The following is a 26,896-nucleotide window of genomic DNA, read 5'->3' on the forward strand; positions in this document are numbered from 1 at the left end:
GTGGTTTTAATTTTCATCTCTCTGATGTCTAGTGATGTTGCACATCTTTTCATATGCGTATGGGCCCTCTATATGTCTTCCTTAGAGAAGTGTCTGTTCAGATCCTTTGGCCATTTTTTAATTGGATTGTTTTCTTCCTGGTGTTGAATCTTATGTGTTCTTTATGTCTTTTGGAGATCAAACCCTTGTCTGAGGTATTGTTGGCAAATATGTTTTCCCATATGGTTGCTGCCATTTTCACTTTGCTGATATTTTCTTTAGCTGTGCAGAAACTTTTTAATTTAATGTACTCCCATTTGTTTACTATTACTTTTATTTCCTTGCCCTATAGGATTTATCAGTGAAAATACTGCTGCGTGGGGTATTTGAAATTTTACTGCCTGTTTTGCCTGACTTTTATGGTGTCATGTGTTATGTTTAAGTCTTTTATCCATTTTGAATTTATTCTGGTGCAAGGTATAAGTTGGTAGTCTAGTTTCATTTTTTTGCACGTGTCATTTGAGGTCTCCCATCAACATTTGTTGAAGAGGCTATTTTTACTTCTTTTTATGCTTCTGCCCCCTTTGTCAAATATTAATTGACCATAGAGACATAGGTTTATTTCTGGACTGTCTATTCTGTTTCATTGATCTATGTGTCTGTTCTTATGCCAGTACCAGACTGTTTTGAATATAGTGATCTTGTAGTATAGTTTGATATCAGATAAGTTTGATATCAGATATTGTGACCCCTCATACTTTGTTCTTCTTTCTCAAAATTGCTGTGGTTATTTGGGGTTGTTTATGGTTCCATATAAATTTTTGAAATGTTTGTTCTAAATCTGTGAAATATGCCTTTGTCATTGGTATTTTAATAGGATTTGCATTGGGTCTATAAATTGCTTTGGGTAGTATGGACATTTTAATGATATTAATTCTTCTAGTCCATGAACATAGTATATGCTTCCATTTGTTTGTATCTTTCTTAATTTATTTCTTCAGTGCTCTTTTGAAGACAAAATAGCTTTTAAGTCTAAAACTGTTATAAAAACAAAGAAAAGCATTATATAAGCCTATCCAGAAAGTATCCAGCCATGTATTATGAAAAACAGAGACATTTATTGAAGAAGATACAAGATATAAGAAACATTGTATGTAAGACAATGATGCCTTAGTTCCCTTCAAAGTAGGCACCTTGGGACCTCATATAGTTGTCCCAATCACCATTAGCTGCCTTGTCATATTTTTTCTGAATCTCATTGACAGTCTGAAATCTCTTCCCTTTCTAAGGTAATTTTAGTTTTGGGAGAAGCCACAAGTTGCAGGGCAACCAAGTCTGGGCTATAGGGGGCAGAGTCAATTGGGTAATTTGATGTTTCACCAAAACCTCTGTACAAGATGTGATGCATTAGTGGGCACATTGTCATGATGAAGCTGCCAATTACCAGTTGCCCACAGCTGTGGCCTTCTGAATCATCTGAATAGTTTCTGTGGAAGAACATTCTAACTTAATGCAAAATTTGATACAGATTTGTTGCTCTACTTGCTCAGTCATTTTGAATGTGACAGCCACTCAGTACACATGCTGACTCAACTGTGCCTACTTCCTCCACTGCTTGTGCAGTGAAGTCCTCATTGTTCACGCATGCACATTCCACTCCACTCTCCTTGGCTGTTAGGTTACATCAATATCACACAAACTATTCTCATTATATTAACAATGGTTGGACTTTTTCTGGACAGACCTCGTATAGTGACAAAAGAGACATTTATCACAAAGATATAACAATAATACACATATACACATCAAACAAAAATTCCCAAAGTGCATGAAGAAAATATTGATAGAATGGAAGAGAGAAGTAGGCAGTGCTACAATAACAGTTGGAGATGTTACTACACCACTTTTAATAATAAAAAAATAGAAGATCAAAAGGAAATAGAGGACTTGAAGAATACTATAAACAGCTAGATTTCACAGATACAAGGGGAGAGGCCAAAAAAAACCAGGAATTATCTTCTGGAGGGTAGTTCCTTTATAGTACAGGCTTCTCCCTCTGGGTTTTGGGAACCCATCTGTATCACTGTACCAGCTGGCATTGTTGTGAGAGGCTGTGTTGGGCTTCAGTGAATTCTTTTGGAAGACTCTTTCAATGCATTTGCTCATTGCATGATGGATGATTTACAAGTACCCTGCCCACACTATGGTGAGTGTTCAGCAGTTTTTGATCAAAAAAAGTCATGAACTCTGTGCCTCACCCTCACTTCTCTCCCAATCTTGCCCCAAGCAACTTTTTTTTTTATTTCCCTGGATAAAAAAAGTCCTCAAAGGGAAACATATCAATGGAAGAGGTGAAATAAAAAATAGCAGAAGCACTGAAAAGCATCAAAACTAACGAGTTCAGAAACTGTTCTGAGCAGTGGAAAAAACGTTTTGATAAGTGTATTGTGTCAAATGGAGAGTATTTTTGAAAGTGGCTGAAATTGAAATATGTAAGAATAAATACACAATTTTTTACACATAAATTCTGTTATTTGGGGTTCCCTCTTTGTATATATAGAACATGTTACCCAATAACAGTAGAATACACATTTTTCTTAAGTGTATATAAAATCTTCTCCAGGATACATTAAATATTAAGCCACAAAAAGTCTCAATATATTAATATTTTAAAATATTGACATCATACAAAGTATCTTCTCCAACCAAAATGAAATGAAGTTAGAAATCAATAAAAGAAGGAAACTGGAAAATTCCCAAATATGTGCAAATTAAGCAATACATTCTTGAAGAATTAATAGGTCAAAAGGAAATCACAAAGGAAATTAGATTTACTTAGAGATAAATCATGCCATCTCAGAACTTATGGGATGCAATGAAAACAATGCTCAATGGGAAATTAATAGCAGCAAACATCGAAATTAAAAAAAATTTGAAATCAATAACCTAACTTGACATATCAAGGAAGTAGAAAAAGAACAAACTAAACACACAAGTCTAGCAGAAGAAAGGAAATAATAAGATTAAAGCAGAGATAAATGAAATAAGTAATGGAAAAACAATAGAATCAATGAAGTAAAAATCAGTTTTTGAAAAGACTGACAAAACTGACAAATCTTTAGCTAGACTTATAAGAAAATGTGAGAGAACAACAAATAACTAAAATCAGTGATGAAAGTGTGAACATTACCACCAACCAAACAGAAATAACAAAGATTATAACAGTATACATGAATAACTACATACCTACAGATTACACTTGATTTTAGACAAAAGGTGGAGAAACGACTACCAACAAATTAGATAACCTAAATGTAATGTACAAATTCATAGAAACACACAAATTACCCACACTGAATCTAGAAGAAATAAAAGATATGAACAGATCAATGGCAGACAAAGAGATTGAATTAGTAATCAAAAACCTCCCAACACCTGGCTGGCGTAGCTCAGTGGATTGAGCACGGGCTGGGAACCAAAGTGTCCCAGGTTCGATTCCCAGCCAGGGTACATTCCTGGGTTGCAGGCCATAACCCCCAGCAACCGCACATTGATGTTTCTCTCTCTCTCTCTCTCCCTTCCTTTCCTACCTACAAATAAATAAATAAAATCTTTAAAAAAAAATTAAAAAAAAAAAAAAAACCTCCCAACAAAGAGAAGTCCCAGATCAGTTGGCTTCATTATGTGAACTCCTTCTTAACTAATTCTGTGAATCCAGGATTATTGCGATACTAAGGCCAGAGAAGACACGGCAAGTAAAGAAAACTAAAAACCGGTATTCCTCTTCTTCCACACTTCCTCGGGCTTTGGGGCTGTAAGGCTTAAGGGGCCTAGCGAAGAGCTGGCTGGTAGGTCCTAGCTGCTGCTGTGAGGCTAAAGCCAGAGTGGACTATTCTTTTGAAGCTGCCTGTCTGTCACTTCTCATGTATTACTGAGAGCTCATCAAGGCTAAACTGTTAATAATGGAAGTTAATGTATCTGCTGACATGTTTTTAAAAGTCCTAGAGAATCAGTTGCTTCAGACTGATTTAGACTACACTAGCGGAAGAACATTTGGATACTGAAATTCAGAAACGGGATCAGATGGACCAGGATGAATTGGAACACCTGGAAGAAAAGAGGCCTGAGGCACAAAGGACAGCTCAATAGCAGAAACAAGAATGGCTTTCAAAACGACATGGAGAATACAGAGAAATCTCTAGCAAGACTTTCTCAAGAAGTCAAAGAGAGTAAAAAAGTGGTCTGCCCTTTCTACAGACTCCACATTCAGGTGTAAAATACCAGACAGACATTTGGTGATATTGTCCAAGAAATGTCTGGAGATCAAATTTTTGTGGGTGAATGTGGAAAAAAACACTTTTTCTTTTTGAGAGACTGAGAATTAAAGTCATTCCTATACTAACACTGGTAAAAGATGGAAAAACCAAAGATTACATCATTGGATTTATTGACCTAGGAAATACAGATGACTTCACCACAGAAATTTTAGAAAAGAGGCTTGGTTTTTCTGATATTCTTAATTACAGTGAAAATTTAATGGAGCCACCATTTCAGAGCCAAAAGAAATTTGAAACAAACTTCACAAAGCTGGAAAAGAAAATTACCTGGGGAAAGAAATATCACTTAAACTCTGATAATGTTTAGAAAGCAGTTTATAATTCTTTGTAAACTGCCTTTTTGTTTCTACTTATTTTATAATTAGGTATGTTTTCTAAATTTTGTTTATTTTGATATATTGGTCATCTAATAGGCATACTCTAGTTTTATACAGTTGTATCACATTGAAAGACATCTTTAATGTTTTCTGTGTGGAACTCATGTAATTTGAGAAAAACTGCTGAGTTCTTAAATTAATTGGGTAGGATCTAAATTCTCTATTTTTGTGACTGATTTTATCATAATAAAATTTTTACATCTTTATATCATTCATAGTTGTATTTTTAATCCACCAGATTGGAAATAGAAATTCAGCGCACTATTTCAGGACTAATTCTCACACATTATTTACTTTATACAACAGGTCAAGTCACATTTACTGGTGTAACAGACTGTACCTGTAAGTGAATTATAGATACTCTTCACTTCTGTAATATAGTTACATAACTATTTAAGAACTGCTGAAAACAACATTATGGCTAAAGAAGCAAAAATTCTCTGCCAAATACCAGTAAACTAAATTCAACAGCATATTAAGTGGATTTTACTTCATAACCAAGTATGATTTATTACTGGAATGCAAGGGTGGTTAAACATAAGAAAATCATTCAGTGCAATACACCACATTATAGATTAAAGAAAAAAACTATCTGATCATCTTCATTGATGCAGAAAAGACATTTGGCAAAATCCAACAGCATTTAGTGATTAAAGAAAGATAACAGACAACTAGAAATAAAAAGGAACTGCCTTATATGATAAAGAGAATTTATGATAAATTCACAGTTAACATCTTACGTAATGGCAAAAGACTGAAAGGTTTCCCCGAAGACCAAGACAAGGACAATTCTTTCAGCACTGCAGTTCAACATTGCCCTGAAGTTCTAGTCAGAACAATTAAGCAAGAACTATTATAAAAGGCTTCCAAATTAGAAAGGAAGAAGTGAAAATATCTCTGTTTACAGACATTATCTTGTATATAGAAAATCCCAAAGAATACACAAGAATGCTACTAGAGCTAAAAAATGAATTTACCAAAGTTGCAGGATACAGGATCGACACTCAAAGGCCAGCTGCATTTCTATGCATCATCAATGAACATTCCAAAAATGAAATTAAGGAAACAATTCAATTTACAATAGCATTCAAAAGAATTTTATGTTAAGTGAATTTTACCTCAAAATTTTAAAAAGGAAAAAAATAAGGAAGTCTGAATAAACTATGGGCTGAATTAATAAAACAAGTTGTTAATAGTAGGGGAAACTGTGTGTGGTCAGGTATATGGGAACTCTGCAATGTTTGCTCAGTATTTCTCTAAATCTAAAACTATTCTTAAAAAGTAGTCTATTAACTAAAAATCCTTCAATCTCTTAAATAACTATTGTATCAAAGAGGAAATAAATTTGTAATAAAAAACTATAAAATAATGACCACATGGAAGTGACATATTAAAGTTGTGTGATATAGTTAAAATGGTACTCAGAGACACTCCTAGCCTTAAATACTTTCATTACAAAATAAGAAAGAATAAAAATAAATGAACTAATCATTCAACTCAAAAACAAAAAGGGAAAAATAAAATATCCTAAAATAAGCCATTAAGAAAATATTCATTAAAAGCAAAAACTATTTGGAAGAGAGCTAACCATTTAACCATTAAAATGATACATCCAAGAGATGAACTCTTTGACATATCCAACCAGGAAAAAGAGAGAGAGAAAGAAAACATAAATGAATAAAATAAGAAATGAAAAAGAGTTATCCACGTAATTATAGAGATGATTTAAAAAGTGCAAGAGAATATCATATATGGTTATACATTTAAAATATTTGATAAAAAGGATCATTTATGAACAAAACAACCGAAAGCAGGTGCCAAGGATAAACAGTGTTAAGGTTTGCTCGTTAAACATCTCAAGGAGCAAAAAGTGCCCATTAAATGTTTTTAGAACATGGAAAATTTTGGTATTTTTATCAGAAAATAAAAATACAGATTAATTTCACTTATGAATATGAATGCAAAAATTCTCAGTAAATTACAGACATTTCTTTTTCAGCATACATTTTCTTAATATAAACTGGTGTAAAATTATTCAATTGGGTCATCCATTTTGCATACCACTGTAAGTTGTAACTGAATTGTGGTCTGCAACCAGCACTGTCATAACAGGGAGAAAGATTTTGCACAAAGCATAGGAAGAACTGCTTCGTTTGAGTATCTGGTTGCTCTGCCTGAATAGAGCTCCTTGGCTATGTCATATTGTTCTCATTCCTTTCTGTTAATTTGAGTTTTGAACTAAATTGTCAAGACAAAATAATAGAGGAGAGGCGTCCAAACATGTGGATTGAAGAGAAAATTAGGAAATGTGTAGGTTTGGCTTGGCTGGTTTTGATCAACCAATTCATTACTTTAATCAGAGGAAAAACAAAATATACTTTATAACTATAAACCTAACATTATTACTGGGGCATGATCTTTGATAATGTGGAATTAAAAAAAATGAAATTACTATGTTGTGTAACAGCAAAATGCTATATAAAGTAGAAAAACTATATAGTTTTCTCTATTGATACCAAAAAAATTGAATATAGTTTTATATGAAATCTTGATATACCTTTAGTAAACTAGAGTTAGAAGTATATTTGGTAGTTATTTGGTTTTCATAATAAGTTTATTTACCTCAAACCAACAGCCAACATCATTCTTAATGTTAACCACTAGGGAAATTCCCACTGAGATCAGAACAAGACAAGGTCGGCTGCTATCTCTTCTGTTATTAAACTCTGTTCTAGAAGTTCTGGACAATGTGGTGAGAGAAAAAAAAAAGAGGATATAAAATTATATTTTTCCTACCTAGGCATCACATGTAAACTACCTAAAATAATTCAGAATAAATAAAAAATCAATACATGGTTGGATGCTAGATAAAATTATGGAATCAAGAACTTTCTGAAATCCCTACCCCACAGAAATGTAATAAAACAAAATTTATTGGAATACAGTTTACAACAAACAAAAACCTATATATTTCCTGAATCCTTTAGTATATGGAAAGAAAGAATATTTGCAGGCAGGAAGGTTCACCTACTGTAAAGATGATCATTTTCCTCAAATTAGTGCACAGTTTTATGAAATCCAACCAGAACTTTTTGGAGGAATTTAACAGATTTGTCTTAAATCTTTCAGTTGGCCATCTCTTGGTTATCACAAGTGTTTAAAAGAAATAATTGACTTGAACAATGATTAAAATAAAACTTAAAAAAATAAATAATTGGGCATTCCTTTAGGGCCCTAGTCAGTTGCTAGCAGGAACCTTATACACAGCCCATAGCCCCTTTGCATGGAGGCAGACTCTGGTGTGCACCTCTGCACAGGTACAAGTGCACCCTGGGGATAGTGAGGGGATGGTGTGGGTGAGTGAGGAGAAGGGAGAACTAGAAATGACTTCTAAGTTTTTATGACTGACTTGGCTGCTCTGTGACCTTGGCCAAGTAATTTTCCGTCCCCCTTCCCATCATTTTGCAGTTTGGATAAAACATCCCAAAATTCTGTTTCAATGTTGTAAGAAAGCAGGGCAGTGGTAACAGAGAGCCATGGAAAAAGAAGTGATACGAATTCATGTTTAAGCATGGGCTCTGTCTTGAACTGGAAGATCTTGTGATTGTTTTTCTCCAGCAGACACTCGATAAATGGTAGCTATTAACATAATAATAGTGATGATGATTTCTGGTGTTTAATCACTTCCTAAGATTATTATTAAGAAAATACTATATAGTCTTTAGTATTCACTTTTTATTATGAACATAAAAGTCAACCGGTAATAGAATAAGACTAGATTACTCTAATTATTTAAGTTTAACTATTTCAGGTTAAGAAATGGAAAATTTTCTATGAGGTTGATACTTTACAGTAAAGCTATATTCTTTAACATGTATCTCTTAGAAAATGGAAAAATATAAACGAGTTAATGTTTGAATGAACACACTGAATTATGCTGGAATTGATCTTTAAAATTCTAACCAAAAAGAAATATGAATATATATAGTATTAGTGTACTTTTCAACCTAGTAAGCTGTATATAACTTATGCCAAATACATACATTTTGTCTTACATTATGTTATAATGTAGAGAAGACTTATGTTTTAAAGAAATCATTTCCAATAGAGACATATATTCTATTTTAAAAGTTGAGAAGAACGCAACAAAAATCACAGTATTTAAAATTTTTCTTAGCTAGGGACCCCATTTTTAAAGGTCAAATTCCTAACTATAATAATGAATACAATGGCATTATTGAATCATGTCATAAACTACTCACTTAGCAGAAGCAAGAGAAGAACAAATCAGCAACACTTCAGTTTAAGCCATCCAAGCACCTTTCTAGGCTGCGAATCAGTAGGAACCACTCAAGTTTTGCTTACCTCTTCTTTAGGTTACAAGTCTTCTTTCACAGACCACTGCTCTTTAAAGTGTAGGCAGTACAGAGTCTAGAATGCTGACCAAACCTCCCTGAGCTCTCCCTTGTGTTGAACTGGGAACTTCCACCGAGAAATCCCCTGACTTGAAAACTTCCTTATTTGTAACTATTGACAGCCAATCATGGCAACATACTGAACTGAAGCAAAGACTACCAGAAATTGTTCTGTAAACCACCGTGACTACAGTTCTGACTTCCTTTTGAAGCAGACACTTGACTTGAATAGTTACAGCATTTTAACAAAAATTCAGAAATTATAAACACAAAAATATTTTTGGATGAAGCACATTTTCATGTAAAAAATGTAAAAGTAAGTGTATTTGATAAATAACCTTTTAATCTTTTTAGCATTAAATAAGTCACCCTTGCCCATAAGTATACATTTATAAACAGAAGGTAAAGACTAGATTTGGGTATAGTTGTCTTTGCTTCATGGTCTACAGGGGTCACTTGGATGAAGCCTGGTAATAATAATGTTTGTGCTGGATTCCAGAGCCAGACCTCAGGTTCTTAGAAGAGAAGTGTAGCAAAGAGGCACTTAAGACAGCTTTTCTCCTTGGGAACAAAGGTTTATTGTTCAGGTGGATTGAGTGTGTGTTCCATCCAGTACACTGGGGATGCTTTACAAATGCATGTATTCTTCTCAGGCTGCTTGGAAGAAAACATCAAGTTTTATGTGCAAATGGAAGGTAGCATATGCAGCATAGCCATTTTCCTTTGTTATAAAATTTTAGAGCTGGAAATGTCCTTAGACACCATCTGTTCTATTTCCTTTTTATTCAGATGAGGAAACAGGAGAGAGGGCAAATGCTCAAAGTCACAAAGAAAGTTAGAGGCAAAACTCAGATTAAAATCTGAATCTCTTGAATCTGAATGTATTTCTTTTTTTTTACTGTACTATACTCTCAGCATATCAAGTTATTAAACAGGAAAAAGATTGTAACCAAAAAAGATTGACAGTCTCCTGCTTCAATTCCTGTATTTTGCAGATGAGGAGTCTGAGACTTCACCCCAAGTTCCACAATTAGTGAAAGGATTAGAATTTAAAACTTCTGATCCTCAGTCTAGTGTCCTTTCCATTCTAAAACACTGCCCTCTCTTATATTAGATGTTAAATAAGCCTGAGACATTTCTAATCATGATGAAATTATTCTGTACAAAGGAAATAATTTTGAAAGTATCTAAAATGATGAATACACTTATGATTCAAAATGTTCCATTTACTCATCTGACATATAATGAAGAATTAATTTTCTTCAGCACTTTGTGTTTTATAACTACCTTACTGATACCAAACACTAAACTTTCTTGTGTGCAATGGAAAAATAAAACCTAAGAACTCTGTAAATGTAAAAAAATTGAGATAACCACTGGTGGAAGGAAAACATGCTTCTCAAGAATTTACATTTTTTAATGAGCAGGGACTTAAAAACAAATATCTTAAAGAATAACAAAGGAGTGCTGATGTCTTAACTGGGAAATGCCCCTTTGGTCTCTCTGTCTGTGCCCCTTTTCTCTTCTATTTGCTTTGGCACATGAGCTTGGCTGATGCCCAAGATCCAGGGAAAATGGCCAGTCCTGGGTTCTTGGCTTCAACCTGGAGGGGCAATGCTTACAAGAGGGTCCTGAGAAGCCAAGACAAAGAAGCTATAGTTAAAGATCTTTTTGAGGAAATTCTGTCTGAGTGAATGGAATTTAAAACCTATGCTACCGAGCAGTTCTGGCTCTTGGCAAAACATGTGAGGCAGATGGAAACTTTTATCTTTGCTGTTTCTAATGGTTCCTTTTCCTATTCCCTCCCCCTCCTTTTTCTCTCTCAGGGTCATAGAAGATCAGGGCAGATAAATATATAGATTCCTATAAGGAAAAAAGGAGCAAACTGGCACTGAGCCAGGATTTGCAAGGGGTAGGGTACCATGACTAGGGTTAGAGAGGCCTTGAGGGAGCTCTGAGCCAAAATTAGAGGATGGAAAGCAAAAGTCGGATTTCGGTTCAAGTCAAGGTGAATGGCTGAGGGGTTGCCAATCAAAGAATGAAGACCACCACCATAGACAGCAGAGTTCTCAGGGAAGGTCTGGGTGAGAGGTCTCCCTAAGAACTCCTGGAAAGCAGTCTTTCCTGGGGACAGTGGAGGGCAAGAAAGCCAGGACTCTTAATTACTGACTGGGATTCAGGGATGGGCTTCCTCCTTCAGGAGGGAACACAGGTACCTAGAACTTTGGCCAAGAAGCTAATTAGGCATCTGGGTTGTATGGAGTAGGCGTTTGATTGAGAAATAGCTCAGATGATTACATGGGCACCTACAGAATGAATCCCTGTTCTAGACATGTTATCTATGGGAGCAATAGGATTATCTAACCTCTATTTGCTGATGGGCTGATGCTCCAAGATTTTATTGGCCCATGGCCACAATAGGGTTGGGACCTGTGGGGATGATGTATAGTATTTTTAAAAGATTCTATTTATTTATTTTTAGAGAGGGGAAGGGAGGGAGAAAGAGAGAGAGAGAAACATCAATGTGTGGTTGCCTCTCATATGGGCCTCACTGGGGACCTGGCCCACAGCCCAGGCATGTGCCCTGACTGGGAATGAACCTGAGATGCTTTGGTTCTCAGCCCATGCTCAATCCACTGAGCTATGCCAGCCAGGGCGATGTATACTATTTTTCTAATGCCACCCCAATCTCTATAAACTGCACTGGAGGAAGGAGCTGGTGTCACTAATTTGCAATATAACATAAATTTATACCGAAGTATTACTTCTCCATCAGGGATACTTGCATTTTATGTCCTAGAGACTTGTAGAATTATTTAGTGGAACTTCTGGCCACAGGGAGGAGGTAGGGAAAGGGAACTGTCCTTACTTCTGAAAATTCTTCTACTTAAAGTATAACCTAAGTTAATGACTGGCCTCATATCAGTAGGGACATGTGGTTAGAAAGCTTGTTAATTTATTTATTCAACAAACATTTATTATCTATTATGTATTAGGTTCTGTGCTGGGTGAAGGGATTATTAAAATGCTCTTGCTTACCACTGAGGATCTCATGATATTAAGGAAGGAACAGAGAGGCAAATGATACCCTCTTCCTCCCATTGCCACAGGTAAGAGCAGAGATGTGTGTAAGGTGCTTGAGGGGAGAGGGGCAGTTCTCAGCTGGAGTGACTCATGAAGAGAAACGCAGACATCTAAATGAACAAGCAAAAATGATCAAGGGTTACACATTTATTTGATACCTTTCCCATGTTCTCAGTACATTCACTTGATTTCCTTTAGGCTAAACTTTGGGCTTTTTGCTTGTTTCTGTGACACTGTGAGTAAAATCTTTCTAAAAATCTTAGTTTGCTTTCAACACTGTAGAGGTTTCAGCAAATCTGTGAGGCAGGCAGATATCCTGGGCAGTTAAGAAGTACCTTAGGCCTATTATTTTTGAGGCTCAGAATAAAAGCAGGACTCTGGTTTTCTCAATACTCTGTAAACTTCATTGTATGAGAGCTACATAATTTTGGCTATCAAAGGAAAAGGGCACTTAATGATAAGTAATGAAAAGATGGTTAATAGAACTAAAATCCCAAAATATCTTGACAAATTCAAGTTATACATTGATGCTAGCGTGAAATTTAAAAAGAGTAGTGATAAAGTTGTCTAGCTGCTACTCTCATCCTATATCCTGCACCATCCTACAACTATCCCACAACCATCCACCATCTTATAAACAAGCAAAAAAAAAAAACCCAGGAAAAAGTTACATAAATCCAGAGAGGCGATAATGAGATGCAATATAGTAACAGTCATACAAAAAAGACGTAATTTTAGTTAAGGTGAGGTTACGGGGATGTTAAAAAATTCCAAAATGAATAGGAGCTTAGAAATCTCTCTAGAATGAAGGAAACACTGCTTTCAGATCCTCTTTCTGGGTACCACTCTTTAAGAAGAACATAGACAAGCTAGTTATTAAGTACTCATCTATACTATATGTGCATTATTATAGGAATATATTAGAAAAATATCAATTCAAATATCAGTTATATTCTTCTATATCACTCCAAGGTGGACCTCAGACCCGTAAGTAAGAACTAAGAGGAAAATAAATTTTGTTTCACTATAGAGAGATCAACATTCCTATAGCAAAAATAATAGTAAGTCTCCCCGGGAAATAATGTCTCTGTTCCTAGGGAAAATCAAACATAAGATAAATGGTCACTTCTTGGGAATGGTGAAAGGGTATTAATATCTCACATGAGATAATAATGACTAACATAACATTTACTCTGGTCCTGGAACAATTCTAAGTACTTCACATGTACTTAGTACTTCCTTTAATCCTTAGACGTTCCCAGTGAGGAAGGTAGTCTTTTGCTGATACAAAACTGAGGCATAAAAAAGTTAACTAACTTAACCTGGTAAATGCAGTTAGTAAGTAGGAACTCAGGCATCTGGTACTCAACAATTTTACTACAGTACAACTGGGATGTTCATTAGAGCGTGCTTTATTAAATACAGATTCCCTTACTGACAGCATAGAATATTATTTTATTTTACTTTTAAGGTTTTATTTATTTATTTTTAGAAAGAAGAGAAGGAATGGAGAAAGGGAGAGAAACATCGATCAGTTGCTACCCCTATGCACCCTGACCAGGGACCAAACCTTCAGCCTGGGCATCTGCCCTGACTGGGAATCAAACTGGCAGCACTTTGCTTTGTGGGGTGATGTCCAACCAACTGAGCCACACTGGTTGGGGCTATTTTAATTTTAATTATTTTTTAATCCTCATCTGAGGCTATATTTACTGATTTGAGAGAGAGAGAGAGAAAATGTCAACGAGAGAGAGAAACTTGGATCAATTGCCTCCTATACACACCCTGACAAGGAATGGAACTTGCAACCTAGATATGTGCCCTGATCGGGGATTGAACCCAAAACATTTTGGTGCACAGGATGGTGCTCCAACCAACTGAGTCATCTGGGACCTGGCCAGGGCTAGCATGGAATTTTAGAGGAGGTAAAAAGAAATTCAGATGTTTACCCTATCACATTTTATTCCTTTTTATGCTCAATTTTGAAAGCATCCAACTTTTGACAAGCAGTTAATGAACTGAGAGTATGCCATCTTCAATCCCTGTTCAATAACTACCAGTTTGGTTTTGGGATGGGCATGTAAGAATGATATAACTGGAAACAGCAGGAGGATGGGAAAGCAAAGGAGGGTGGTGCAGAAGTGGACCTTTGTTGAGAAGTGGAGGAGGGAGCTAGACTTGCTGCTATTTCTCAAATGCCAGTTTAGGACAACAAGGCAGCCTTGGAGCAGACTCAATGCCATTAGTTAAGGATGATGACAGTGCACAATTTGCTTCTGCAGATTACTTATCCTTCAATTCTTTCCTTTTTCAATCTGTTATGTATAGCTTAGTATGCCTCATAAAAAAAATCCATGATGCTTTCTTCAGGGTACAAGGTGAACTATCTAAGCCTCCATAAAAAATTTCTATAAGATGACAGAATTTTATCAGGGAATGAAACACCTTACCATAGAAAGGTCTGCTCGGGTATTACACATTCTACTTTCTCTTTTAGTGGCCAAGGTAACAATACATTTAGTTTATTGCCAAATAGACCTTTTATTTTGATCTATGTACCGAGATTCCTCCTGTTAAGGTTAATGAGAACCATCAACCAAAAGAATGAGCCTCACAGCATTTTCTTTCTAAACTGAGATACCCGGAAAAGTGGTTTGGATATTAGAATACAGAAAATCGAAATTACTTGCCTCCCTCACAGAGGCCCAGAATTTATAAATGGTAGAAAACAAATTTGCATTACCTAAAACATACTTCTTTTGGATTCATAAATTCATGAAATTGCAATTTCAGTGAGATGTTTAAGGTCATAATAATTTTTATGCAAGTACACACAGTATAGTAGTTTCTAATGTTAATAGGATTAATAGTTCACACCTGTAATTCTCCATAAATGGGGGGATAAAAAACATGCAAGCCCATCCATAGCAGTGACAGCAAGAGAGAAATTGAAGAGGAGAAGGAAAAAGAGGGAGAGACAGGAAGGATAGTCTGTAAACTGAGTTTCTCTGTGACTTTAATAAAATAAAGCAGACTTTCAAAGAGACCTGACCTTTGAAAACTGTTTAGCTTGACTCCAGGGGCAGGTTGGGAGGACTGACCAGCTGAAGCTTGCAGAGAGATTTTAAGATTCTTTCTGTTATTTATTTTTTGGCTTACTAGTTAGGTTTCCTTTTAATATGATCATATCTGGAAGGATGCCAGAGATATGATGAAAGATTCAATAACAAGCCATTGTTTGAGGGAGAAAAATTGAGGTAGTGCTAAAAGTGTAGGAATAATTGTGTGTGTGTGTGCATGCATGCTACTTTTTAGATAATGTGGTTGAACCCTTTCACTTCAGAGAGGGAGAAACTGAGACTCAAAGAGAGGGATTTTCTCAGTATCGAATAGCTGGTAATGGTGTTGACAGATTTCCACTGGCATTAGAGGTCTTGGCTCTAAAATACTTGATCATCTCTGACTATAATTTGAGAATGCTGTTAAAGTGTGGACCAGAGTGGGGCATGATTGGAGAACTTCCTCTGATTACTCTGTTGGCACATCTCTTCCCTTTTCATTGTGTTTCAGATTTTAAAATAATGTTTGAGTAATAAAAAAACCCTTCTAGGAATCTCTTATGTCATTCATTTATTATCAATTGCTGTATGTTGGTCACCTCTGGGGAGAGGCACATAGAATCAACCTCCCTGGTGCTTTTTGTAGCACATCAGAGGAATTAAAAATTACCTCTTTGTTGAGAGGCAGTCTAGCAGAGGGTTAGGCACACAGGTGCTGGAGCCATACGGCTTAGGTTCTGAATACTGACTCCATTCTTTAGTAGCTCCTTGCCTAAATCTTGTGGTAGTTTGAGGATAGAATGAGTTAGTATATGTAAAACATGTATAGCACATGGTAAGGCTATATAAGTTTTAGTTATTATTATTTATTCCTTGGTAAATTTTTATTCATTGTCTCTGTAAAACCATGATGTGAATAAATACAAGTATTACAGGAAAACTATAGAGAAAAATTAAAGTACTTAAAGAAAGATCTTTTTGTTCATCTGTGCAACATCTGTATTGTCTTTTTGTCTTCCCCCTTATGGAGCATGTGCCGTGTAGAAAGCTAACTACACCCCTAATTCATGAGTAAGTTAAGATTGGCTTAAACCAGTCAACGCAACACATTTCCCTGGACTTTGCTGTTGTTTTAGGGGTGGTGAGCATGTGATGCAAGCCAGTCTAATCCGGGTGAATCCCAGGACTATGGTTTGGAATACAGAGCTTACTCTTCCACTGAGAGTGAACAGTGAAGCCCTCGTTACAGCTGGCAGCCAGCCTAAATCTACAAAGGGCTTCAACCTTAGGATAAGTCCCCACCATGCGATACCCCAAAAGACAGAGGGGTCTCTAGTGATATTGCTGAACCAACCTAGAAGCTCCCTTTACCTTCTGACTTTCCTGTAATGTTATCAACCAATTCCTTTTTTATTGTTTAAGTTCATTTGAGTTGGATTTTCTCTTACTAACAACTGAAATCTTCCTGATATAAAACTCAACATAATAAATCAAGATTCATGAATTAGATCAAGAACCACAAAAAAACAGCCTTTTACAGAAATTGCTACATGGCAAGCACTGTCTTAGGTACTGATCTTTGCAATAGCCCCATGGACAGGCATTGAAGTTCTCACTTTCCACTGCTCAGACTGTGTGACTCAGAATGCCACGCTCAGTGTCATGACTGAGCATCTTATACTTTTCCAGCTTGGCTTGTTTCTGCCCTATTTTGTGCCAATATTTTTTCAGGAAGCAAATGCAAAAGCCTAATTAGTCAGGCTCCCTCATCCCTCATCTCCCAGGTAAATTTTAAAACTAAATACAGAAGATACTTATTTGAGTACAGCAATATTGAAACTTGACAGTTGATTAAGGAGCTGGTATACTTAGCTTTGAATTTTTTAGTTTGTTTATTTTGCTTTATTTTATTTTTAGTTGCAGGTTCAATATGAGAATCTATTTTTTCTAGGATTTGAGTGCTCACTGCCTTTTTTCTATCTTATTTATTAAAACCAAGATATTAGGCTAATTTGCAATGGATTACTCTGGCAGAAATTCAAACTATCTCTCTGGTTGTTTGCATACTTTGGGTTTTTTAACAAATGCTTTGAAGGTTTATTCCTCAGGAATGAAGATCATTTCTTCCCCTTCTTACACCAGTCAGGGGCCAGTCAAAGGATAGACACCATATAGTATTATAATTTGAATAGGGAAAATTTAATATAAAGACTAATAGAATATAACAGATGATGATCTATAAAGGGGTGAACAGAACTCAAAAGAATGCAATAGAGCTCATTAAGGGTACCCAAGGAAGGAAGAAATGTGGAAAAGAGGCCTCCTCCCCAAGGCTGGGATTCAGGCCAGAGTGGAGAAGGTGTGCCTATAGACCATTGGATTGCAGATAATTTTTCTGGGGTACCAGTGTTAGAACTAGACCACAGATACTGGGCATGCAGGAAACATCCTTCCAAAATGCAGGTAGGCCAAGGCTGGGAAACTGACTTCCAGGATACATGTGTGACTTACTGGGAAGCTGTCAATAGGGATGGCATTGCAACCTGACAAGAAGCTGTTCTTCTATTTCCACTGACCCTTGAGGGGGTGAGTGCCAGTGGATGAACCTCACACATGAAGCTGGAAGCCATGAGATAGGAACAAGAAGCAAATGGGAAACACTGAAACCAGGAACCTGGTTCCTCTTGTAGGATTTCTCCCGTTTCCTATACTGGCAAAGCTTTACATTGTGTTTACAGCAAAGGAGAAAATTTCAAGCTCCATTTTTTTTTTCTGGGAAGACAGTCAAAGGGAGCTTTGGAATTGGGAGGTGATATTTTTAGCTGACAAACTTTTGAATGTAAGGGATTAGTTTTCATTGGGTTAGATTTTAACCCCAATTAAAATGTGACTACCTTGTGAAGAAGAACAATCAATCATATTGGTATGGGCCATTCAGCCTTAAGGTGACTGAAGACTCTAATGATAACTGATAACAAGGGAAATGAGAAAATTTAAAGTAACTAAGATGGGGGAGGTCACTGAAGAGGAACATGGGCTAAGAATGAAGAGGCTAGGAGTACAAAAGTCAGTTTCCTCCATTTCCTAATTTTGTCTGAAGTGATCACATGGAGAAAAGGCAGGGGATAAGATTCTTAAGGATAAGAGAAACTGACCAGAAATACAGTTACTGGGAACTTTGCATATAATAGGGTGGCTTAGATGTTTTCAAGTGAAATAATGAATGACTGAATGTAACAGTCTTTGACTGCAAACATTGAATGAAGTAATGAAGGGTAACTCTACGATGTTTAAGATGCCGTTGAGATCTAACTTACCAATAGTTTGTGATTCTTTTCCTTGGCATGATTGAACTTCTGACACAGAACTTGATTGTGATGGGAGAGGATATAGGAGAAAACTGAGAAGAAAGGAAAGTGGAGTTTGGTGAAGGTGGGAGAAGAAAGGCTGTGTACGAGGATGGCTCATGCAGGTGGTCTGCACAGAGGTGGGTTCTTGCCCGCTGTGGAATGCTGAGGTGGGTTTTCCTTGAGAAGAACAATAAAGTTAACCAACTGGGAACAAGTATAATGCATTTAGCATTTGATGGCACATTCATTGACATTCTGTTCTTGCATTAGATACCTTTCTTTTGTTCCAAGGTGAACCTTTCCCCTACCATCAGTCAGAAGACTTTCCTATTTCTTTTGAACTTTTCTAGCACTGAGACTCTGAAAGGCAGTTTAGTTATATCTTGCACACACTGTTGTTATAGAATTGCTATAGAATTACTCCGGCATTGTGAGATCAGAAGCCATGACTGGCACATAACTTGTAGCTTCATAGCACCTAGACGTGCTATGCCTGTGCCAGGTGCTTAATGGTTAATGACATATCTAGAACACAAAGAAATACAGAATTGAGTTTGAGACATGACGTTCTCTACCACTTCTGAATAGATAGCCACACAGGATGACTTTATATTATGGAAAGAAGAATTTATTATTTGGCATTGTATGTAAAGAAAACTTCCTATAGTAACAAGACTCTTATTCAAAGAAACAGGAGGCTAAAGAACTTGGGCACTTACACTTCTCTTCAATTGAGGTGCACCCAGAAACTTGAGGAAAATATCCAATTGAATCTTTGACTCTACAGTAATTATGGTCCAAGGTATTAAACAAAGAAACTTTATGACGATATTCAATATAAGCTAAAGTCATTACTGGCAGGACTCCAGGCCTTTTTCCAAGATTCTCAAGGTACTTATGGCATAAGGTGAGAAAGTGAAAAACAAATATTTATAAAGAAGATAAAGAGGCCTATATTTATGTAGTAACTTCATTGTGCCAAGCACCATACTAGCTGTTATATACAAATACATTATCTTACTGAATCATCTCAAACATACCAGGAAGTAGATTTAATTCTCATTCTATAGGTGAGAGAGCAGAGGAGGAGGGTCATACAGCTACTAATGTAGAACCAGGATTTGAGTTGAGGCCTGCCTAACGCTGGAGCCCATGCTCTTCTTACCACATGACACAGTCTCTCTTAAGAAAGAAATGTATAAAAATCAGAATGAGTAAAAACTCAGTTTATTTAGGCCTATAGGGACCTGGGTCTTCTCTAAAAGCAGGGAAAATTTTTGTAGGGCTTGAGTTTGTAGCTCTGAATGAAATTAAATGGAGTGCAGCGAGGCTGGTTCGAGAAGCTGCCTAGACAAGAAACAGTGCCAGTCTAGCTGGTGGCCCCGCAGGGAGAGAGTGTGCTGGTGAAGGTTTGCCCCAGTTGGTGCTCCTGGCCAAAGGCAGCTGCGTGTTCTGGAAATAGGAGGTACCGAAACTGGGAGAGCTATAGAGCCTTATACATATTTGAAGATAAAAGTACCTTAGATATTGATTACTCGGGGTTTCCTGTTACATTTTTATTTTTGATTTCTGTCGACTAAAGGAGACACCTTTTGAATATACACACCTTTCTGGGGTTTCAGAGGAATGGTTATTTAAGAGCTGAAAGCTCTAATTCAGCAGAAAAAAATGACTTTCTACTACTATGTGGGATACAGAGAGGAACAAAATATTACAAACTAATCTAATGAAGAGGACAGAGATTAGAGGCAGGGAGATCAGTTAGGAATAATTATTTGACTATAAAATTGGGAGAATATAGGGACTGATAAAAATGGGGGAACCAAGGAAAGGAAGTTGTTGAAGGTGCTACTGGGTTCTAACTATGGGACTGGAAAGTTGGCCGTGCAGGTGACTGTGAGAGTAACGGTGGTGCCGGGCACCATTCTAGCTGCTGCAAACAAGGATGTTATTTCTTCAGTCTTTTTCAACCACATTAGAACCTAGAAAAAATGATGTAGAGAGAACAGGACCATGTTAATCGAGATGTTCAGTCTTATTGAAGCTGATGTTCAGGAGCTGATAGAGCATTTATGTGGAGATATTTAGCAAATAGTTGGACATGAGGTCTACTAGGTTTTCAGTTCACCCATCAAGTGGTAGGATAGCAAATCCGACCAAGGGTCTGAGGAGAAGACTTTCACTGAAGTGCTGTATCTTAATCACCAGTCCCTTTTGAAACTTTTAAATAAATGGTATCAAACTGAACTCTCAAAATATTCCCTTCTTTTCTAGCTATAGAAACATGATTAAGCTTTGAAGGTAGTACTCCTATGTAAACACATTTATGTTAATGAGAAATGTTTACTTATTTTATGTAGGGGAAATTGTTTACTTTTCTGACATGATGATACAGTATGAGGCTATAATATTTCAGACATGTGTTAGAAGATTTGAAGATAGAGAAGTTCATTTCCTCTGTGAGATGGTAAAATTTCTACATAGATACTGAATTGAATTCTAATTTTACTTTTTAGGTTAATTTTAAGTCTGATAGTGGTATGGGTCAGAAGCTTTCTGCAGCTCTAAGACATACAGTATTTAAGTTAACAAGTAGAAAAATTTTCCCTCCATTCACTGGTTTACTGATGCATTAGTTTGCTAGGGCTACCATAACAAAATACCACAGGCTAGGTGGCTTAAAGAACAGACATTTATTTTCTCATAGTTCTGCAAAGGACATGGAAGACCGAGATCGAGTTCTGGCAGAGATGGTTTCCTCTGAGAACCATGAAGGAGGAATCTGCTCCAGATCCTCCTCCTTTGCTCACAGATGGCTGCCCTCCTGCTGTCTCTCTGTGCAGACATGTCTCCCTCCCCACCTGGTGTCTCTTTGTGTGTCCACATTTTTTCTTTTTATGAGAATTCCAGTTATGTTGGATTAAGGCTTACCTTAATAACTTCATCTTAACTTAATCACCTCTTTAAAGGTCCTATCTGCAAATACAGTCACATTTTCAGGAACTGAGGGTTATAGCTTTAATGTACAATTTTGGTGGGACACAACTGAGCCCATGACATGACGTGAACTTAACTTGGCATGGTACAAACAAAAATCAACTTAATTCATTTCATCATCACTTTTAAAAGTCTTTTTACATTTAAAGAAGTACTAATTGTTTTTCCCAGCTTGGTCCTGGCTTGGGCTCAGAAACTGCAGTGAGGCAAGGGGCACACAGGGGGCATGGTAGTCCTCTTCACTTCTTTCCTGACTTACATTCCCACTCCCCAGTCCTCATCTCATTGTGTTACCATCTATGTCTTTGCTACTTAAGTATGGTTGGCAGATCAGCAGCAACAGAACCATTAGATTATTAGAAATGCAGAATTGTAAGGCCATGCTTCTGCATTTCTCAACCTGAATCTGATAAATTTGCATTTTAATGAGATCCTTAGGTGCTCTCACTCTGTCCAGGAAACCAGGGCCTTCAGGACTGGCAGACAGAAACTCTGCATCTTTCAGACATGTGTACAGGGTTGTGAGAATGGAGCAGAGGTATGGAACAGAAGGTGTATTGCTGGAGTATTAATCTGACTTGGAAGGCCTCTGTGTAGGGTACATGCCCCATTATTCATGAGACACTGGACTTGTCCCTGGCATGAACAGTGCTCTCTCTGATTTCTTGCTATTGCCCCTGAGACCCTGAATCAACAGTATATCCTATACAGGGTCTTTGTTTTGGAATCTTGACTTAGACCTGGTTCTCTCCCATGGTGTTCACCAGAAAACCTGTGACATTGCTCTACTGAACTGTGGAAGTGTGGGCTACTTCTGCGACAACCCTCTCTCCTGACTCGGTCTTCAAAGTCAGAACCAGGCCAGCCTCTTGACTTTAAACTCTTCCAGGGAAGAGTCTCTATACTCAACCTACTCTAGTGGACACTGCCAGGCTAACTCCCCCCTCACCTGGCAGGATGCCTTGTGTGCTTGTGATTACTCTCCCAAATTCTACAGCAAGATGGCTAGAGAAAATGCCTTCTCTCTGATTACTCTCTGAACATCTCCACTACTATAATCTTTTTAAGATTCATCACCTTGCCCCTTTTTATTTTTTGATTCGAGTTTCTAGATCACCTTTTTTGGGGGTGATCCCTGAACAAACGTATGAATAATGGGAGCTTTTTAACACTGTTCTTTGCTCTGGGGTTTCAGATAAAAATCAGAGGCGACAGGAACAAGTCTACTTACAGTGCTCCATACATTGATAATTTCACTATTGAGACATTAAGCACAACTAGATTCAGGATATATCTACAAACAGAACTAGATGACTTAATATACGGACTCGTTTTCTCAAGGTATTGTTTCAGTCAATATGGTTGGACCAGTTCGGTGTGTGGAATTAGTCTCAGAGACTTTCATCATTCTTTCAGGGTTGTTCCTACAGACAGGCAAATGGATAGACAGAGCAAATGGAAGTTATTCTGTAGACTGGAGATGACAGAGGAAAAGATTTCCAAGAGGTAGACTTAAGGTTTCTTTAGTCTTCTTTCGCAGAAAGTGTGAATCATGGCACCTCTTAGCAATCATTTATCTCTGGGCTTTTGTGCGCCTGCTCCTCAAATAGTGACCTAGATCTGATCTACTAAATTCCTGGTTTGGGTGTAATCACCAGACTCCAAAAGCCTGTGTTTCTGTGCTATTTCTGCTTTACTCTTGATTTCTTTTATTTATTTTCATCCCACAGGAAGCTGTAACTCTATTAATGATAGAAGCAGTACAAATTTCAGAGCAAGCTGCAGTTACTCTTTTGAAACACCAAAAAAAAGTCCTTGTTTTTATATGGTTATATTTACGATTATTGTTGTTCTTCAAGGCTTGGACTGCCTTTGCTTTTGACATGTTTGTAACATGACCGATTCTATGTCCTAAACTTCCACACCTGTTTCATCAACCTCATCCTCTCCACTCTCCTCTTGTACATTGGAGTCTATGTGTTTTCTTGAGTGGCTGCAACAGCTTCACCTTGAACTTTGAATTTCTCAGCAGTTGCTTGCTGTGCCTGTTGAGATAAATCCTTTAACTTGGCTTCCTCCAAAACTATGCAGGCATTGGAACCTGAGCTTTTATAGACATCTGCTTTTGTGATGATAAGGAGGATATTCTCACATTTCTGGATAGGTACTCTAGTAACCCCTGCAACCTGTTGAAGACTTAGTTTGGTCATATCTTCTCCTGCCTTCTTTTCACTTTGGCTCTGCTTGCTTTACTGACTAGTTCTTCATGCCAGCTGGGCTTGTTGTGTGGCTGCCTGTGTGGAGTTTTGTTCCTCGAGCTCTGGTACTGACTCATCACTGTCGGATTCTGTTCCAGATTATGTCTCAGCCTGGGGCACTGGTAACTCCTGCTCTGGAGCAGGGATGATTTATCTGGTTTCCCAGGGCTCTTTGTGCAGGAACACTGGGCCAAGATGGTGGCAGCAAAAGAGTGAGTGAGGGCATGGCCCATGCTTGTTGTGGAGGGAAACTTGGAGGCTTTTTACTCTTGATTTCAATGATCATATTTCCAATCCTGAATTTACTTCACTCTTGCCTGAGCTCTGGTGTCTGAGGCCTTGAATTTGCTTCCCTATGATTCATCCATTGTTATGACTCAGGAGAAGGGATTCTGCCATTGCTTCCACAGCCTGATGACTAATAAAGATTTCAAAAGTTAATATATCTCTAACTCCAAAAGTCTTCTCTCTGATTTCATCTTTACTGTTATTGAAATCACTTTTAAAACATGGGAGAAACAAAGTTTTGCTATCTTTTCAAAGCTATCACAACTTCTTGAAAATGGTGGCAGAAATGGGTCCTGACCAAGACTCAGAAATTTGTTCTTTTTCTAGGTAACTACACTGTGTGGGCTGCTCATAAATGGGTTCATAAATGCAGCCTGTGCAGTGGAAAGCGGTATGTGGCAACTTGATGGAAATCAGACATTTCAGTTATTTCTGGAATAACTGCAAAAAGAAATTTTATTTTTGTCCATAGACTGGCATTTCCTCAATAGACAAAAGAGAGAATTAACACTGGTTGACCTTGGTGGGTCAATGTGGATCAGCAGGTAGAAGAAGGAACCCGAGGTAGAACAAATGGAAGTAGAAGCTGTCCCTCCAGGAACAGCTGGGTGTCTACTGCACAGAGCACAAAAAGCAGACCATCTGCAGGGATGATTTAGCAGATACTGGTTTTCAACCTCATTAAAAAAAAGCCAATTCATTTCCTGAGCAGAGCCCCTAGTCCTTGTTGTTGATGAGGAAAACATAACTTGCTGTCAAAAGTTTCAGTTTTGTAAGCCTGTGGTACCCAAAGGAAAGTGTATAGACTGTTGTCTATGATAGAGTTTTAATCAGAACATGTGAAATGAGAAGGCTAATGCACTGATAATATCTTCTAAAACTAAATTGATTCACTTTAAAGAACTGTTTTTTTAATTCAGAGGTTAGTTTTCTCCTACTTTTTTTGTTTTAATATGTGGTTTTTAAAAATAAAACAACAGTGTTAGTGGATGGTTGTTATTTGATTTTATATCTTTGCTAAACAAATGAAAGATTAACAACCTTATACTGGTCCCCCAAATGTTTATTGAAAATATTACTAGTTCATAAAATTCAAACATTTTCGAAGTTCTGATTTAAGCCACTCACTTATACAGTGATATACCAACTGACAAAGAAACAGACAACTTAGTCAGGAAGGGACCGTGTTCTTTAGATAGTGGCAAACAGATTGTGGAGCAAGAGTGGCAGCAAATTCCAGACCCTGTTCTCAAAGTCAGCAGCAGGAGCTGAGCCCATCATAAATGTCACAAATGGATTTTCTACTAATGCAATGTCGGAGTACCATTTGAAATTGTTGTTGTTTTGTTATTATTAATAGTATACCAGGAAGATGAGAATCAAGGGTTTCATGAGAAGTATTAATAAAACACACATTACAATTACATAGCTGCAGAGAAGATGGATATTTAATGACATGAACACTTAAACACTTATTATTACTAGCAGGTTGGTGTCACAAAGAAAGAGATGCTATTAAATTGTCTGGCCAGGCTGAATCAAAATCAATTCCCTTAGGGAAGTGCTCCTACTTGGAGTTGATGGTTTCTTCCTCTGAGCTCTCATTATGTCCATATCACAGATGTTAAAGTTGGACATCAGGTAGGTCTCTGTGTCGGGAAAGATTCTAAGGCTACCTGTGAACTCAAAGAGAAAGAATGTTATGAATGGTCAACGATATCTGCCAAAAGCTCCAGAGGGAAGACAGTGGGACATATTTGTGGTTCTCGTGCATTTGCCATTTCAGGTCAATACCTTCATTTGATACTCAGCATATGCTGCTCCAGATGTAGTTATCAGTTTATTTATACAGGAAATTCGCCTTTTTCACCTTGGTGCTTCCTGTGAGCTGAATGTAAAAGTGGGTTTTCATAGAATGGATTGTGCTTTTCCAGAGAAGTAATGGTTTAACTGTGGGATTCATTTCCACCCAAAGACTCAACACCAAAAGACTAGAACTGACGAAGAATGTCTCACAGCCCTGGCTGGTGTGGCTCAGTGGATTGAACCTATGAACCAAAGGGTCTCGGTTTTAATTCCCAGTTGGGGCACATGCCTGGATTGCTGGCCAGGTCTTCAGTGGTGGGGTGGGGGCGGCATGTGAAAAGCAATCACACATTGATATTTTCTCCTTTTCTTTCTCCTTCCCTTCCCCTCTCTCTAAAAATAAATAAAATCAGTATTCAAAAAAAAGAATGTCTCACAGAAGAACAAAGGACTTGAAACAACAGAATTGAATTCTGCCCTAGATTTTAGAGATGAAAAAGACCATCTATGTCTTTGCTACCTAAGTGTGGTTGACAGATCAGTAGCATCAGCACCATTAGATTATTAAATATGCAGAATGTCAGGGCCTTGCCTTTGCATTTCCCAACCTGAATCTGGTGAATCTGCATTTTAACAAGATCCCCAGGTGATTCTAACTCTGTTCAGAAAACCAGACCTGGAGGACTAGCAGAGAGACCAAAGTCTATTACAAGCATGAGATGGGGCATTTTTATCACAAGACTAGGAGAGGAGCTCAGTGCAGTAGGACTCAGGGCCAGGCCAAGTCATCTGGAGTGTTGAAACGAACAGCTGCATCATAGGAAATGCTTCCAGGCTGGGGCTGGAAAGTCAGTGCAAACTCACAAGGCTCCTTCCTGGCAAGAGATAATGTGGCTCTTCTAAAATCCCAAGCGGTGTCTTGGCTAGAGTGAGCTCTCAGAGATTA

At 37.3% G+C, this 26,896-nt stretch overlaps 1 protein-coding gene and 2 pseudogenes across 1 annotated transcript in view; 1 reads left to right on the top strand and 2 right to left on the bottom strand.

The window, feature by feature from the left end:
* TANK (TRAF family member associated NFKB activator) overlaps positions 1 to 9,145 on the bottom strand; it is a 90,644-nt gene extending 81,499 nt beyond the window's left edge. Inside the window, exon 1 of the mRNA XM_036023397.1 lies at positions 8,956 to 9,145. The gene's annotated coding sequence lies outside the window, so the exon portion shown is untranslated. The remainder of the gene's footprint in view (positions 1 to 8,955) is intronic.
* LOC114494847 lies at positions 3,626 to 5,471 on the top strand (annotated as a pseudogene).
* A 14,146-nt stretch (positions 9,146 to 23,291) lies between the features above and the next one.
* LOC114494848 lies at positions 23,292 to 24,006 on the bottom strand (annotated as a pseudogene).
* Between the last annotated feature and the right edge of the window lie 2,890 nt (positions 24,007 to 26,896).

Source organism: Phyllostomus discolor, chromosome 4, assembly GCF_004126475.2.
Source record: "Phyllostomus discolor isolate MPI-MPIP mPhyDis1 chromosome 4, mPhyDis1.pri.v3, whole genome shotgun sequence".
Lineage (NCBI taxonomy): Eukaryota > Metazoa > Chordata > Mammalia > Chiroptera > Phyllostomidae > Phyllostomus > Phyllostomus discolor.